Consider the following 10,632-nt stretch of genomic DNA (forward strand, 5'->3'; position numbering starts at 1 on the left):
AAGCTTTGATGCAAGAGGGAGGAGGGAAATAGGGCGGTAGTTGGATGGGGAGGTAGGATCAAGGGAAGGTTTTTTGAGGATGGGTGTGACCAGTGTATGTTTCAGTGATGAGGGAAATATACTGGTGCTGAGGGAGAAGTTGAAAGTGTGAGTGAGTATAGGGGTGAGGGTAGCAGAGAGGGAGGGGAGTAGCTGTGAGGGGATAGGGTCAAGGGGACAGGTAGTGAGGTGAGAGCACAGTATAAGTGCCGAGACTTCTTCCTCAGTGACAGGGGAGAATGAGCTAAGTTTAAGGTTATGAAGGTTGTGGTTGAATGAGAGCATTTGATGGGGTGAGAGAAAAGAATTAAGTTGAGAGCTGATTTAATTTCTGATGGAGTAGATTTTGTTATTGAAGTGGCTGGCAAAGTCTTGAGCTGACAGAGAAGTTGTATTAGGAGGTGGGGGAGGGTGGAGAAGGGTATTAAAAGTGGAGAACAAACGTTTTGGGTTTGAAGAAAGATTAGAGATAAGAGTAGAGAAATAATGTTGCTTATGGAAATTAAGGGCAGAATAGTAGTAATTCAAGATAAATTTGTAATGTTGAAAATCAGCTGAATTCCTAGATTTTCTCCAGTGCCGCTCAGCAGTACGGGAACATCTGCATAGGTATCGTGTCAGAGGAGTATGCCAGGGCTGAGGATGAGAAGTTGATTTCCGAGCTATGGTAAGAGGGGCGAGATTGTCAAGGACGGAGGTAACGGTGGAGTTATAGTGGCAAATAAATTGGTTAGGGCAGGAAAAGGAGAATCAGGTCTGCCAGACCTCGCTGAATACGGAGATCAATACGCCCTCCGTATTCAGCATTGTACCAGCAGCTCACAAGAGCTGCTGGTGCAACGCCGCCCCCTGCAGAATCGCAGCCAATCAGCCGCCAGCATGGGGGTGTCAATCAACTCGATCATACTCGATCAAGTTGAATTGCGGCGATGTCTGCCCACCTACTCAGAGCAAATGGCGGGTGGGGTTAAACCATATATACAAAGGAAAAAATGGTGGATAAATGGCGTTCTAGAATGTTACAAAGATTCTCACAGATAATTAATAATTACAGATAATTCAGTATCTTAAAGAAGATATGTGCAAATTAAATACAATTTATTACAATTAAAACACATTAGGTAAAATCATGGATCCATGGTACAATAAGCACAAAATATATAAAACATTATCATATAGAAAAAACAAATGGTAATAAATTAAATGAAAGATGATGGTTGGACAAATATATCTGTAAATGGGAACGATATTCCCTATATACAGTGCAAAAGTGCTTAGAAAATGCACAAAAATTACACAAAAATTAGTGGCAATAAGAGAAAGAAAGGGGGGTACCCCCTCAAAATATGAACAGTGTGAAATGTGACCGTGACTGTCCAAACAGAAAAATCCAAAAAAAACAAAAAGTGAAAAGAGGACATAAAAATGAAAAAAAGGGGAAAAAAAAAAAAACTGTATACAATAGTGTCCGTGGTAAAAGTCAGTGATAAAAAATAGTGATAAACAATGTCAGTGATCCAAATGAGATGTGTATTGTAAGTAAAACTTCCTTAAGTTTCCTCAAAAGAAGGTTCCAAGCAATGTGAAGGTGGTGGGTAAGGGAGTGTCCAGTAAACCCTGGGTGCAATCCCTATATCCAACCTGTAAAAGAAATACACAATAGTGCAATAAAGCTAACAAATGGACATATATTGTAGGAAAAAAGCTCACCAATTCTGCCAACGCGTTTCGGCCCAAATCTGGGCCTTTTTCAAGACTATGGATGGTGTGTGATGGTGGCTCTATTTAAGATTATTGTTAACCAATCGGTGTTTTGGCGCTAATTATTTGGCGCCAAAATTTCAACCCGGAAGAGGATGTGAGTATAAATATAAATAAATAAATAAAGTATTCCTTCATGAATTTCTACATTGTGACTGAATATCGGTATTGTTCGATAGTATCCTTGAAGTTTTTGTTTGGTCTACATCTTCATTATTTCCGTTAAAGATTAAAAATTAAAAATTTGTAATACCGGAAATATCTTGAGTGTTTCCTGCTGATCGATATAACCGGAAGTGCCTAGAGCGTACCTCACTTCGATTCTGTTTCCGGTTTCACTCTTTGTTTCGCTTCCGGTAAAATTATTATCACTTCCGGTTATACTATTTGGCGGTATTGGTCACATGGCCTTATTTGGAGGGTGCCCTTACAAAAATGATATTTCATGGAATGGCTAAACATTAAAGCTTGGTGTATATTCTTAAATTCAATATGCTGAACGGCTATGATAAAAAATATATATAAATAGGGAATGATCTAAAAATGATCTAAAAAATACATAGAATGGCTGGTTATAAAAACAAGTGGACTAGAATCGCTGTGATACATAAACATACATGGATTATATAGATTATAACATAGTATATAAACATAATATAAAATACAGTATAAAATATATTTTAAAATATCACTGACTTTTACCACGGACACTATTGTATACAGTTTTTTTTTCATTTTTTCCCCTTTTTTTCATTTTTACGTCCTTTTTTCACTTTTTGTTTTTTTTTATTTTTCTGTTTGGACAGTCACGGTCACATTTCACACTGTTCATATTTTGAGGGGGTACCCCCCTTTCTTTCTCTTATTGCCACTAATTTTTGTGTAATTTTTGTGCATTTTCTAAGCACTTTTGCACTGTATATAGGGAATATCGTTCCCATTTACAGATATATTTGTCCAACCATCATCTTTCATTTAATTTATTACCATTTGTTTTTACTATATGATAATGTTTTATATATTTTGTGCTTATTGTACCATGGATCCATGATTTTACCTAATGTGTTTTAATTGTAATAAATTGTATTTAATTTGCACATATCTTCTTTAAGATACTGAATTATCTGTAATTATTAATTATCTGTGAGAATCTTTGTAACATTCTAGAACGCCATTTATCCACCATTTTTTCCTTTGTATATATGGTTTAACCCCACCCGCCATATGTCATTTTAGTCCCTCTGCCTATTTTGGCGCTCCTATGTCTCTTTTTTATTCTTAAGACTCTCTTTTAAGGGTTGGCTAGGTACCCTTTTAGTACCCAGGAGCTAGTAGGAACATTGTGTAAGCGCTGTGAGATACCATAGTATCTAGACATTGTTTTACTCCTAGCAATCGAACAGCAGCTTCACTTAGATATCCAGGACCACTACTGAACTATTGTAGTACACTTAAATTAAAATATCTAAGGCAAAGACCAGAACTCACTTAGAAATGGATGTCACCAAATCCATTAGACAAGAAATTACATTAGATATTAATTACTCTATTACACACTCAGAGGATAACACCCACGAACATTTGGACTATGCTACCATTTTTAAGAACTTAGAGAAATTATTGATACAAGAAGTGAAGTATAAAGCGTAGATCCTTTTTTTAAAGAAATGCTTAGAGTTTAACATCATACCTAAGAGACTAGTAATCAGGAAGGATTGTGAATTTCAGTCAGAGGACCCAGAGTTCCTAAGAAAATGGTCCGAGGTACTAATAGAATCCTCCAAGAAATTGATGCAGACCATTATAGATCATAGAGAAGTTTTATTGTTTAAGGTTGACACAGAGATCAAGGACACTAAGGATAGTCTTATTGGCCCGGATGGATTTATAATAGAATCCAAAGATTTTTTGGATAGGAAAGAGAATCTTACCAGGAAGGTAATGAAAATAAGGGAGGACATTACCAATAAGAAATCCAAAAAACTTAATAGGGAACTCGAACTCATTAAGAATAAAGAAGTTCAGACTAACCAACAACCAGTAGAGATTGACAATACTCTGAATGATGGAAATGATAACTTAGATTCCAACCATGAGGGGGAATGGATAGCAGTTAACAATAGAAATAGGAGACCCAAATTGGGACATACACCAAGAACAGATAATAGAGAACACAGAACCCATATTAGGGAAGAACGCCCACATTGGAACTACAACCATACACCGAGATCCAATAGATGGAACCAAAATCCCCATTTCAGAGATAATTATGGGACCCCAAACCAGAACTACCGTCTGTATAGACAGGGCAGACCTTGGGAGAATGACAGTAGACCACAGTGGGGATTTACACCAAACAGGTCACAATCCAATAGGGGACAATACCACAACAGAATGGCCAGAGAAGGACATTTTGTTAACAGGGGGTTTAACAATACAGTTCCACCACACTATAGTGATAGGAGATATGAACCCACATACCACAACCATCAACCAAGACAAAAGAGATGGTATTATGATAATTATGAAAAAAAGCAATATAGCAATTGGAGACCACATAGACAACAGAGACATTACGATCGGAACGATAGAAGAGGGTATTGGGACTATCCACCCAATCACCCCCAATACCGTAATGCACATAACAACCATAACCAATCAGAGTCTAAAATGAACCAAGAAACACTGAAAACAAAGCCTCCCAATGAACAAACAAAGGGAAAGATATACAAATCAGAATACTCCCATTCATGATAGAAATGAACAACACCGAGCATCCACATCAGGGCACTCTTTTTTAGGGAAACCACAACAAGCAACCAAAGAATTAGAGAGAACTTCTACAAAAAGGAAAAATTCTTGTCCAGAAGAATTCCAAACTCCTATAGAAAAAAGAATACTCACAGAGGCAAGAGAGGGGGAAGGAAAATGAATAAGAGATCAACCCCTCCCATTAATATTGCCAATCCCCCGACTAAAGGAATATTCAACCTGAGTTCGAAAGAATTGACAGAAAAAGAATCTTCAGTACTGAACTATGGGCTATCTTTTGCCCCATCCAAGGGCCTCAACAAATTCGACACGTTTGTAAATGCTAAAGAATTTGTTAGAAAACTGATACTAAAGAGACATTTTATGAAGTCTCCATTAGAAGTGCAAGGTAGATCGTATCAAAATAACACAACGAGTGATGAAGGGATCTAACGGCACACCGACCTGAAACCAAAATCCTCCTTCTTTCCGGTTACTAGGAAAGGTAATGCTATTGAGACCTTTGACACGGTAGTGTGTAATGAGATTAGAGACCTTAAACAAAATAGACTGAACAAACACAAGCACAATCTCTCGAAGGAACAACTCAATACCATCAAAACCCTTGAAAACAACCACAACCATGTCATTAAACCTGCGGACAAAGGTGGGGGTATTGTTATCCTCAATAAGGTGGACTATGACCAAGAGTACGACAGAATTTTGTCAGACAGACAATCATATGAAATACTTAAAGGGAACCCTATAGATGATTTCAAGAAAGAATTGGACGAAACTCTAAGAGGAGCTAGGGAGATTGGAATCTTGAACGACAAAGAATTCCGATACATGAACATCAAACACCCCATTACGCCGGTGTTTTACTATCTCCCTAAAGTCCACAAATCACTAACGAAACTGCCAGGCCGACCAATTATATCGGGCATTGGCGGTCTGTCTAGCAACTTATCCGAATACGTGGATAAACAATTACAGAAATATGTGGTACAGTTACCATCATATGTGAGAGACTCCACTCAAATATTAAACGTTTTGGAAGGTATAGAATGGGAAGAAAACTATATACTAGTAACTTGTGATGTTACCTCCCTGTATACCTTTATACCGCACGAAGGTGGTATAGAGGCTGTTAATTTCTTTCTTAATAAATATCCGGAGCTACCAGAACTACAAAGAGATTTCATCATGGATGGGATACAATATATCCTAACCCACAATTACTTTAATAATAGAGGGACATATTATAGACAAGTATGTGGGACAGCTATGGGGACCAGGTTCGCGCCCAGTTACGCTAATTTATATATGGGCTACTGGGAACGTATCTTCTGGGACTCATGCCCAGCGAGTGCAGACCTGGTCCTCTATAACAGATACATTGATGATATTATCATGATTTGGAAAGGCTCAATAGATGACTTAGAGTATACTATCCAAGTAATGAACACCAATATGTATAATCTCAGATTTAGCCACGAATTTAGTGAACATGAAATTACATATTTAGATCTAAAGATCGAAATCAAGAATGGCAAATTGGAAACGTCTACATTCTTCAAAGAAGTAGACTGTAACAATTACATTCACAAAGAAAGTTGCCATCTTAACAGATGGAAGTCCAACATACCCAAGGGACAAATGTTGAGATTAAAGAAGAATTGTTCAGATCCCAAAAAATGGGAAGAGCAAACCATCATTTTAAAAAACAGATTTCTGGAATGGGGAAATGAAGAAGGAGCCCTCGAAAACGACATAGAAGAAGTAAGACAGAGAGATAGGAAGGATCTCCTGTCATACAAACCGAAAAAAGTCTACAATAATCTTGATGGAGACCAATTGAATATCCTTTTTATCATGGAATACAGCGAAAACAGGCACATTGTGGAAAAGATTGTAGAGAAACACTGCCACTACTAAGAAATGACGATATCATTGGGGATAAACTAACACCCCGCCCAATATTTATATACAGAAAGACAAATAACTTGAAAAACAAACTTTCTCCAAGTATACCCAGAAACACGATGACTAATACAAGAGATGTGTATGGCAGAGAAGTCAAAGATTTTTACCCGTGTGTGAGCTGCAAGGCCTGTCAAAGGGGAGTGAAAACAAAGGAATTTACCTCGTTTAACACAAAGGTTAAATACAAAATCAAGGACCTTATAAAATGTAGCAGCAAAGGAGTAATTTATATGATATGGTGCAGTTGTGGTTTCCAATATATAGGGCAAACATCTAGAACCCTGAGGGATCGGATTAGGGAACACCTATTAAAGATCAAACACAAAAACACCGAAACAGCACTATACAGACATTTCTTAACCCAACACCAGGCCAAACAAAATTTTTTTAGCTATATTGGTATCCAACTAGTCACACCTAATTGGAGGGGTGGAGACCAAGAAAAAAGACTACTAATAGCAGAATCAAGATGGATTTTTAACATAGACTGCCTACATCCCAGGGGTTTAAACAACAGAGAAGACCTATCACATCTATTAAGCCTAAAATGAAGAATTTTGGGAAACAGTATATTTGGGGGATCACTTAACCACCCAGCATGTATTTTCATACTAGCAAGACTTGTAGTTATTTTTGATTCTTCCAAGAAACTTTATTAGGAATATGAATAGATATCCCCTAGGTACGAGGGCCCTGATGCTATCCTCTTCCGATTTATTTGTTAACCTGGCACTCCGAATCTCCCGGAATAATTTCCAATATTTTAATATAATATATTTTTAACATTTTTAATGTTTTTTATGTATTCCAGCTGTTTTAGATAGTTTTTAGTAGGTTTTAGATTCATTATTAGTCACTAGTATCAGTTGATCGCTATCATAATTTAATCTCACCAGGTATAGGACTTCAGAAGTACACCATCCATATATTATGTTTATTTAATTGTCCCTTCATAAATTGTTCTTACATATCTGATTTCCCCAAGAAATCTTGTACTTCTTCTCTTAACGTTTGAATATTTTAAATACTTTTGCCGATATTTTATCTGTTTCATATAATTTATATTTTATACTGTAGTTTATATTATGTTTATATACTATGTTATAATATATATAATCCATGTATGTTTATGTATCACAGCGATTCTAGTCCACTTGTTTTTATAACCAGCCATTCTATGTATTTTTTAGATCATTTTTAGATCATTCCCTATTTATATATATTTTTTATCATAGCCGTTCAGCATATTGAATTTAAGAATATACACCAAGCTTTAATGTTTAGCCATTCCATGAAATATCATTTTTGTAAGGGTACCCGCCAAATAAGGCCATGTGACCAATACCGCCAAATAGTATAACCAGAAGTGATAATAATTTTACCAGAAGCGAAACAAAGAGCGAAACCGGAAACAGAATCGAAGTGAGGTACGCTCTAGGCACTTCCGGTTATATAGATCAGCAGGAAACACTCAAGATATTTCCGGTATTACAAATTTTTAATTTTTAATCTTTAACGGAAATAATGAAGATATAGACCAAACAAAAACTTCAAGGATACTATCGAACAATACCGATATTCAGTCACAATGTAGAAATTCATGAAGGAATACTTTATTTATTTATTTATATTTATACTCACATCCTCTTCCGGGTTGAAATTTTGGCGCCAAATAATCAGCACCAAAACACCGATTGGTTAACAATAGTCTTAAATAGAGCCACCATCACACACCATCCATAGTCTTGAAAAAGGCCCAGATTTGGGCCGAAATGCGTTGGCAGAGCGTTGGTGAGCTTTTTTCCTACAATATATGTCCATTTGTTAGCTTTATTGCACTATTGTGTATTTCTTTTACAGGTTGGATATAGGGATTGCACCCAAGGTTTACCGGACACTCCCTTACCCACCACCTTCACATTGTTTGGAACCTTCTTTTGTGGAAACTTAAGGAAGTTTTACTTACAATACACATCTCATTTGGAACTTTGTATCACTGACATTGTTTATCACTATTTTTTATCACTGACTTTTACCACGGACACTATTGTATTTTTTTTTTTTCATTTTTTCCCCTTTTTTTCATTTTTACGTCCTTTTTTCACTTTTTGTTTTTTTTTATTTTTCTGTTTGGACAGTCACGGTCACATTTCACACTGTTCATATTTTGAGGGGGTACCCCCCTTTCTTTCTCTTATTGCCACTAATTTTTGTGTAATTTTTGTGCATTTTCTAAGCACTTTTGCACTGTATATAGGGAATATCGTTCCCATTTACAGATATATTTGTCCAACCATCATCTTTCATTTAATTTATTACCATTTGTTTTTACTATATGATAATGTTTTATATATTTTGTGCTTATTGTACCATGGATCCATGATTTTACCTAATGTGTTTTAATTGTAATAAATTGTATTTAAGTTGCACATATCTTCTTTAAGATACTGAATTATCTGTAATTATTAATTATCTGTGAGAATCTTTGTAACATTCTAGAACGCCATTTATCCACCATTTTTTCCTTTGTATATATGGTTTAACCCCACCCGCCATATGTCATTTTAGTCCCTCTGCCTATTTTGGCGCTCCTAGGTCTCTTTTTTATTCTTAAGACTCTCTTTTAAGGGTTGGCTAGGTACCCTTTTAGTACCCAGGAGCTAGTAGGAACATTGTGTAAGCGCTGTGAGATACCATAGTATCTCACCTACTCAGAGCAGACGGACAGGTTATGGAGCAGCAGTCTTTAGACCGCTGCTTCATAACTGGTGTTTCTGGCGAGTCTGAAGACTCGCCAGACACACGGGCCGTCAAGCTCCTTTCAGAGCTTGATAGATAGGCCCCTATGTGAGCAAAAAATATTGTGACAACTTCTTCTTCCATAGACTTCAATGGAGCGTGAAAACTGCGGAAAAAAATGAACAACCATACTTGTGCACACTCGACTGTGTGTATTAAAGAGCACTAAACCTGACATGAAATATGAATATTTCACCTTCCAATTTTCTTCCCATAGAAGAATATGTTCTATTTAGTCTTAAATACATATTTTAATATATATCTGTATATACCTATACTTATATATCTATTCCTATGCTTCTTAGCATAGGAATCAAGCTAAAAAAGGATCAAATAAATAAGGATATTTGAGTTATTTCAGGAGTTATTCATAGTTATTCAGGGTTATTCAGTAGTAAAGAATACTTATACAGGTGGCCCACGTTTTACAACGGTTCAATTAACACCGTTTCAGAATAACAACCTTTTTTTCCAGTCATGTGACTGCTATTGAAAAGCATTGAGATGCAGTGCATTTATTAAAATAGCCAGTAGGTGGAGCTGTCCGCTTGTGTTGCAGCAAAGCCAAGCAAGCTGAAATTAATCAGTTTAACCAGACCTGAGCCATCAAGCAGATTTCAAAGAAACAAGATCTTCCTGTCTATAACTCAGTCCAGATTGGAATGCATAGAAAGAACTGTTTGCAGAAAAATGCAAGTGAAGTCTGTGTTGTGTGATTAATGTATTAGATTTATAATGCTGTTTAGCAAATATTTTTGTTCATTTAACTTATTTTAATTATATATTCTGTGTTGTGTGATTATTTTAGTAGGTTTATAATGCTGTTTAGCATTTAAAGTCTTCATTTCAAAGCTTTAAAAATAATGTATTAGATGTTACTTATGACAATTTTGAGAGGGGCCTGGAACCTATCTTCCTCACTTCCCATTGACTTACATTATAAACTGGGTTTCAATTTACAACGGTTTCGATTTACAACCATTCCTTCTGAAACCTAACCCCGGCTTAAACTGAGGGCTACCTGTATTTTACTTATTATTAAAGTGTTGCATAGTTTAAAATGTCTCAAATACAGTGCAATGGGTATTTTGCACTTTTTAATCGTGCTACTTTTTGGAGATTTAGGGGCTGTCCTGTTTGTAAGCAGTTTTCCCTCTTAAGGGAAGAAATAGCTAAACTTCAAGCTAAGGTAAGTAACATACCTGTTACCTCTACAAAGCTGCCTCAGAAAGATGCCCCTCTACCCCAGAGATCAGCAAGGAGAGGCAGATGGATCACCGTAGGCTCTGGAAGAAT

This window comes from Bombina bombina, chromosome 3, assembly GCF_027579735.1.
Source record: "Bombina bombina isolate aBomBom1 chromosome 3, aBomBom1.pri, whole genome shotgun sequence".
In the NCBI taxonomy this organism is placed as follows: Eukaryota; Metazoa; Chordata; class Amphibia; order Anura; family Bombinatoridae; genus Bombina; species Bombina bombina.